Here is a 7,758-nt window from a genome sequence, read left to right on the forward strand (position 1 = left end):
CAGCCTTACCTCCCTCACAGGGTTTCTGTTGTGGGGAGAGGAAAGGGAAGGCGACTGTAAGCTGCTTTGAGCATCCTTCGGGTGGAGAAAGGGGCACATAAGTGTTAAGTGTGGCAGGGCCCCCTGCCTCATTGACAAGCACACTGTCTTCTATAACCAATGGCACCACGCACTAGTCTAGGCTTAAGCTAAAGCCAAGACAACACTGCTAGGGTCGGCCAGGCCAGGCCAGACTCCATCTCTGCCTTAGGTTTGGAATGACAGCCTTTGCCTGACCCAGAGGTGCCTCTGGACTCAAGCTCGCATCAGCTCTCCCCCCCCCCCCATTGTATTTCTAAGCGAGTGGACTGGCTTCCTCCTGTTTGCCTAAGGGCTCATAGGAAAATCCTTTATCTTGCAACATTTTTCACACTTGGCCCCTCTGCCAGGGGAAATCTCCTCCCCACATCCTGCCAGCTAGACCTGATGGCTCTCTTCCTCAGAGCCATTAATACCTTTATCCAAATCCATTTAAGGCCATCCCCCCACTTGGCCAGGTATTGTCCTAATCTCCGGGGACCCTGGAAACTTCCAGCACATGCTTACCTGAGCCTTGTCACGTAAGCCCCCCTTCCCAAAAACCCATAAAAACTGTGGCTTCACACAGCCACTCTGAGTGTCTTCCAACCCGGGACCTCCCACGCTGGTTCGTGCTCCTTCCTCTGACCCACCACTCCTTGGACAGGTAACTATCAAGCCTTCCACTCTTCCTCTCCCTTCTCTATATTACTGCTTGTATGTGTGTTAGCTATTTGTGTGTACTTTTGTTATTTTCCTTTCAATAAAAGCTTATATTAATATTTTACCTTTAAATCTGTGTTTGCCTTGAGTTCCCACAGGCGTAATAGACCCTCGTATACAAAGGTAACGATCCGATAACGCTAAGTTACCCCCCTCTCGCAGCATTTGAGCTAATATTCCCCACAAGCTCAAAGATACGTGTTTTAGGACACATGTTCAGCAATTTGGGTAACAGATTATGGTGAATCACGCGGGCAGTTGCCCCAGGCTTACTCGGGAGTAAAGTGGACGCACGGCACTCTCCAGTAACCCGGACGTAAGGGGAAAAGCCCGTTTGAACTCTTGGCATAAGTGTGTGAATGTGCTCTTGGAAGTGTGCTTTCTAAAAGGGTTGGCCTCTCTCTCTCTTTTCTACCCTTTTGCTATTGTTTTGCTCCTGCTGGAGATTAGTTTCCTTTAAGGCTAGGAACACCGAAGCAAGGTTTTCTTAGGCTTAGACGGGCGGGTGGACGAAACGCACCCAACAACAGTTTTCTTAAGGCTAGGAACACCGAAGCAAGGTTTTCTTAGGCTTAGACGGGCGGGTGGACGACACGCACTCAACAACTAGGGATTAGCCAAGCGTAGGAAGGCGTTAGGCAGTTCCTCTTAGCCGTAGGTCGGACCTAGAAAAATCCCCCTACTGCTAAAATCTGTGCAAGCAGAGTCGCTCTCTGTAGCACAAAACTGCCCTGCGGCCGCAGGAGTTGGAGTTTCGAGTGTCGGGAGTGGCACGAGAACTCAAGCGGGCTTTGCGAAGCTCAGATGATCCAGGTTTTGGTAATTTTCCCCGTGTTCAGGAAAGCCAGGGCGATCCTAACCGAATAAATTAGCCGGTACCCTCAGGTTTTCTTGGTAGTTTTGTCCCTGAATCGAGAGAGCCCCGGCCATCTCGGTATAAAATAAGAAAACTAGCCAAACCCCGTAAGGACGTGCCTTGACGGGAGCCCTTCCCCCTTTTCCCCTTGCCGCTTTGAAGGATATAGAAGCCGCAAGAAAATCCCCCAGTGATTTCTTCCCTAAAAATACCTTCAGGTTTTCGGTGGTTTTCCCGAGGATCAAGTGCGCTCCGGCAACCTTGATTGGAAAAATCAGCCATCTGCTTGGTTTTTGGTAGTTTTTGCCCTGAACTGAGAAGAGCCCCGGCCATTCTCAGCCAAAAACAAACTAGCCACACCCGTAAGAGGTTAAACTCCACGGGATCCTTTTCCCTCTCTCCCCTGCTGTTTAAGAGACGAGCAGCGGCTGCCCCTAAACTCATCCCCTCTGTGCTTGCTTGCCCAGCGACAAGAAGCCAGAAAACCAAGCCCCGTCCCCTTTAAGATCTTGGAAATTAATAGGAAGAAATGGCATCCAGATTCAATCTGACTGGCCTGATTGCCCGTAAGGAACCGGCAGACAGATTGACACTCTGGGTGACCAAGAAGGGCGGCCGGAACCCCTGGCGCCCGGGAGCTTTCAAAAGCTCCAACCCCCTGGAAACCCTTACCGAGGCTTTCCAAGAATGGTGTAACACCAGGAAGCTCGGGGGTGGCAGTAAGGACTCTTATGCCACTTGGGGTATGTTTGTTGCCCTTCAGGACAGTGTAGCCCAGATTGCTGAGCTGCAACATGCCCTAGAGGAGAAGGATGCCCTAGTGAAGGAGCAGGTAGCTCAGCTGACTGACCGTCTCGAACAACGGGAGTCCCAGTTAGCTGATCTCCTGGAACAGCGTGAGGCTCATATCATCCACCTCTCTGATGAGATGGAGGACATGAGGACTGAGCGCTTGAGTGCACAGGTGGAGAAGGCTCATCAGCTTCAGACCATCCAGGAATTAGGTCAGCTCCAGGCCACAAAGCAAGGAGCTGAGGTAGCAGAGGCTCGCATTCTCGAGCTAGAAGCAGAGCTAGTTAAGGTCAAGGGAGCTGCACAGTTCCTAGTGGAGAACAATGTGGCCAAGCATGCTCAAGTAAGCCATGAGGCATGCCATAGAAAAATGCAGGAACTTGAAAAGCAGTTAGAGCTCCAAAGGGCTCTAGTTGCCACAATTCATCCAGAGACTCTTCCCCTTCTACCTTCTGAGCCTCTGCCAGAAGAAATAACCCCCAAAATGTCATAGAACCCCAAGGGGAAAATTCAGCTCCCTTCCACCCAGTTCTAGTTACAACCCCTGCAGATAGAACTAAGAGGCAGGAAATCCAGAAACAGCTGTCCATTGCAGGCCAGCTTAGAGAATCAGGTTCTCTTGAATTTCCCACTAACCAGGACTCCAAAAATTTAAACATTCAGGCAAACAGTGGTCTCCAATCTCAGTACAGGATCAAGAGGAAGAACCGCTTTAATCAGAATCACCCCAATTCTAATAGGAATAGAGACAATCGCTCCCTGCAGCCACTTAATGGCTGGAGCAAACAAAAGCCAGGAGAAAGGAGTAAGCCACTAAATGGTTTCCCTTCAAATAATTTTCCCCCAAATACTCTCAAACCTAAATACTTCCAGAATAGAAATTCTGCCCATCAGCAGCGCAATAAAAGAATCAGTAACAGGACTTTTCTATGGCGGGAACTTAGAAATACTGGAGCAGACATGTCCCAGTATCATGACCAACCAACATCTGTACTCATGTTTGGTTTTGTAAAGGCCATTAGAGAGAAAAGGAACAGAGACATACTTAGATGTGAGCTACAGAAAACTAGCCCCATAGAAATTTCTTCTCAATCCCCTAAGGATTGGCAGAAGGAAATAGAAAAATTTAAAACTCTTACCCAGAAACAAGATTTGGAAATTAAGGATCTTGATAAGAAAAACAAGGAATTCCAGGGTGAACTTTTAAATGTAAAAACCCATTTGCAAAATGTACTGGATTTCCAAAGCCACACAGATAATAAATTGAAAAGAAAATACAGTAGACCCAGTAACCCAGCTTCACCTCTTGTCTTTAAAGAAGAGGAAATGTCCTCAGTTCCCCCATCACAGAGTCAGGAAGGAAACCCTGCCTCTGAACCTGTACAGAGTTCCAAAATCCAAGGTGACAACCATTATTTTAACAGGGAAGAATTTGTTGCAAGGACAACATTCTTTTTCAATTTTCTCTTAGCTTCCCTCCTCCCAGTAAATGTTGCAAGCAAAAATTTTCAAATTTTAAATTTGGCTGCAATTGGTAGAGCCTCCAGCTATAGTTGCAGTCACACTGAAACAGCCACTATTTTGCAATCTTAAAACAGACTCTCTTTGTCTAACTGCCTTCCTAGGCACTCAGCCCCATGACTCATGCCTTGCTCTCCCCTATCCAGGCAAATAATCTACATAACTAAGGAACTTTAACAGCACAGAAAGTATTCTTTCTTCTCAAATCAGGAAGGGAAGAAGTTTTGTTTCTTTAAAGACTGACCCCTACCTCAGAGAGAATCTAAGGGGGGGGGGTACAGTAAAATAGTTCTGTTCTAAAATATGCTTAGTTTTAGTTTTTATTTTAAGACAATTTTGGCTGCTTTTAATATTTGAAATATTTTCTCTTTGAGAAAAAGCAATCCCTCCATAGTTTTTCCCTCTGACATTTTTACTTCCTATTTCAAATTTTAATTGACAGTTAACACTTTTTTTTTCATAAGACCATTTTGTTTAAAAATCTGTTTTTGCAATTTTGTTTTTGTTTTGAATATGTTTAGAAAGCTTCATACAGACCTTTCATTTGGGTACTCAGGCTTCCACTCAGCCTGACTCCTATGAAAAGGCACTCTGTGTATGTACAGAGGAACAGTCTTTCCTCCTTAAGAACACAATTCTTTTGACACACTATTGTGTAATGGGACTCTGACTTCATCTTCATGTTCCTCTCATTCATTCTTTCCCACTCATATTCTCAGCAGTACTCCAATGTAACTTTTAAAAGAAGCAATTGACATCTAATCAGCCTGGCCTACCAGCAGGCAGATCTCGATCTCAAAAACAAGTCTCTATACCTCAACCATTAAGTTTTCTTTGAAGTTATTGGTTTTATTCATTTTTATAAGAAACCTTTGCTTTTAGATATGTGCTTATATGCTCTAACTTTTTAGATTGTTTATGTTTATTTCCAAATTCTTTTAATGTCAATCCGCAATATTTTGAAAAAGACTTTTGCCATGTTTTGAGTCCTCTTTTAATTAGGAGTCCTCTCTTGTGCTCTTTATAGCAAGATCTTTATAGATCACAATCCAAGTTTTGTTTTTGAAGCTTTCTTTTTGTGTTTTGATTTATCTTATGTTCCTTATAGAGAAAAATCTGTAGTATGTTTTCTGCTTATGCTTTTAACCTATTGCATATCAGAGCTTCTATTCCTTTTTGTGCTTATTAACTTGGGAAGCAATTGACCAGATTCTATCTAGCAATTCTTCTTTTTTTCCCCCTCATATATATATTTGTATTTGAGCTGCTAATCTATTCATTCATAGACCATTTGCAACATGTTTGCAGGAACCTTTAACTTTGGCTCTTTGATTCTTTTTCTGAATGCTTTTTACACAACAGTGCAGAAGGCCAGTAGACCTAGCCTCCTAGTCTTCTTACAGGACTTGAAGGACTTTGTTTCCTCTTGTGTATTTCTACAAAGCATCTTGCTTCAGTCACCCATAGTATTCTATCAGTTTTCTATCAAATTCCCAAACTCACCAGGAGTTTGGCAACCTCCTTCCCTTGTTGTATGATTGCACTCTAATCTCCCTCTCCCTCCCTGGAGATGGCATCTAGCTCCTCTTAAATTCTATTTTCAGTCTCTGTAAGGTCATGGTGGGCACCCACCACAGTAGATCTTTTTGACAGTCACTTATGGGGGCAGCCCTCTGCTCCAATCTTTCATTTGAGTTCATTGTCTTCAAAGCTCTAAATTTTGAGTATTTTTCCTAATCTGCATATCCATCAGGCTGGGTGCCTCCTTGAGCCCAGCCTCAGCAGACTTTGCAGCATCACTCTTTGCAGCTGCACACACTTCTCCATCAAACTTTTGTCAATCTTCATCCTTCTCTCAATTGGGTGTCTCCCCCTTGAGCTCTTCAGCTCCACTGTGCTGTTGACGCTTTGGGCCGCTCAAATATTCTTGCAACCCGCGTCTGCCAAGCCTGTCCTAGTGAGGCTCCAGGCTTGTGCATCACAAACCTCAGATCGCCAGGCCAGTTCCTGATGGTCCTGCCTGTGTGCTCTTCACCTGTATCCTGCTCGCCAACCTCCAGACCTGACCTGGTCAAGATGACAGCGATCCTCTGCCTGCGTTTGCTATGGATGTGTCCTGTGGTCATGACCTGCTGCTCTGCGCTTTCTGCCCCAGCCTACTTGCTGGTGAACTACTGATGCTTGCTGTTTACCCCAGCTCCTGCTGTATGAAGCCTTGCTGCCCAGCCTGTCTGCTGCTTCTTCTATGTGCAATCTCTGACCCTGCATACCCTCTGACGCCCTGGATTAGTGCCTTTACTGCCTCTTCCCCTGCCATTTCAGTCACGAGGGGGGGAAGAAGATCAACTTGCAAGCTAACCCAGACTTGCACACATCTCCAGCTATTTGCTTGTTGCCACAACCTCTTGCCAGTGGCTCTCTCATAAAATGGATCCTCACCAAAGTTGCTTTTTACCCCCATGGAGGACCCCCTTCACCATTCTATGTGTTTGCAAACATCACCCAGCAATGTCTTATATATATATGCATATATATATCAACATCTTCAACTGCTGAACCAGTCGCTCATCTTCATCAATCCTCATGTTCAACTATTCAAGGAATCTCCAGCTTCACTCCCACCTTTACCAATGGGACAAGGGGGGGAGGAAGTTTTTCAAACTGTATTGTCTGTATTCCAAATTGTATTGTGCCCTGTATTTCAACTTACTGTCTATTGCATTGTGCCAGTATCAGTTTTAAATAGTTTATGTATATAAGTTTTGCTAAATTGCTTAGCTTTACCTTGTTCTTATTGCATTGCTTATTAGAAGTCATTGCTTAGTTCATTGTCTAACTTTTTAGTTTCTACCACTTTCTGCCTGCTTCATAGTAATTGCTTGATATTCATTGCCAGCATTTTTAGGATTGCCTAGTGCTCGCATTCTAAAATATTGCTCAGGTACTGCCCACAGTTTCCTGCCTGCATAGAATTTGGTTTTCACTGCATTTGCTTTTTGTCTGTTGTTTGCTAGATTGCCTCGCTCAACGTATTAGTTTGCATTGGTTCATTGCTTTATTCATATGGTGGAGACCTCACGCTTAGCTAGTTCATAGTTCATGTATGTTACATTTAGTTTTGAGTGGTTGTGGTAAAGAGGAACAGCAACTTCACAGCTTTCCTTAAGTCACCCAAACCCCTCCTAAATGTGTTTTGTTTTAATTTGGCTTAAGTTTTTGTAGTTTTTGTAGTGGCAGAAGATGGCCCCACTTTTCTCTCTGAATTTCTAGGCTGAATTTCAATCTTTGCCGCCACTAACGCAGTATACATTGGTCTGGAGCGAATAAATGGAAATAAAATTCGCTCCAGAGGGGGGGATTGTTAAGTGTGGCAGGGCCCCCTGCCTCATTGACAAGCACACTGTCTTCTATAACCAATGGCACCACGCACTAGTCTAGGCTTAAGCTAAAGCCAAGACAACACTGCTAGGGTCGGCCAGGCCAGGCCAGACTCCATCTCTGCCTTAGGTTTGGAATGACAGCCTTTGCCTGACCCAGAGGTGCCTCTGGACTCAAGCTCGCATCAGCTCTCCCCCCCCCCCCCATTGTATTTCTAAGCGAGTGGACTGGCTTCCTCCTGTTTGCCTAAGGGCTCATAGGAAAATCCTTTATCTTGCAACATTTTTCACACTTGGCCCCTCTGCCAGGGGAAATCTCCTCCCCACATCCTGCCAGCTAGACCTGATGGCTCTCTTCCTCAGAGCCATTAATACCTTTATCCAAATCCATTTAAGGCCATCCCCCCACTTGGCCAGGTATTGTCCTAATCT

General features: G+C 45.0%; 1 long non-coding RNA gene across 1 annotated transcript; it reads left to right on the plus strand.

Annotated features, from left to right (window-relative positions):
* The first annotated feature begins 740 nt into the window (after positions 1-740).
* LOC143829072 (uncharacterized) lies at positions 741-3,497 on the plus strand. The gene is made up of 2 exons (XR_013227997.1): positions 741-1,261; positions 1,341-3,497. It is a non-coding gene; the product is annotated as an uncharacterized LOC143829072 (long non-coding RNA).
* The last annotated feature ends 4,261 nt before the right edge of the window (positions 3,498-7,758 follow it).

This window comes from Paroedura picta, chromosome 2 (assembly GCF_049243985.1).
Source record: "Paroedura picta isolate Pp20150507F chromosome 2, Ppicta_v3.0, whole genome shotgun sequence".
NCBI lineage: Eukaryota > Metazoa > Chordata > Lepidosauria > Squamata > Gekkonidae > Paroedura > Paroedura picta.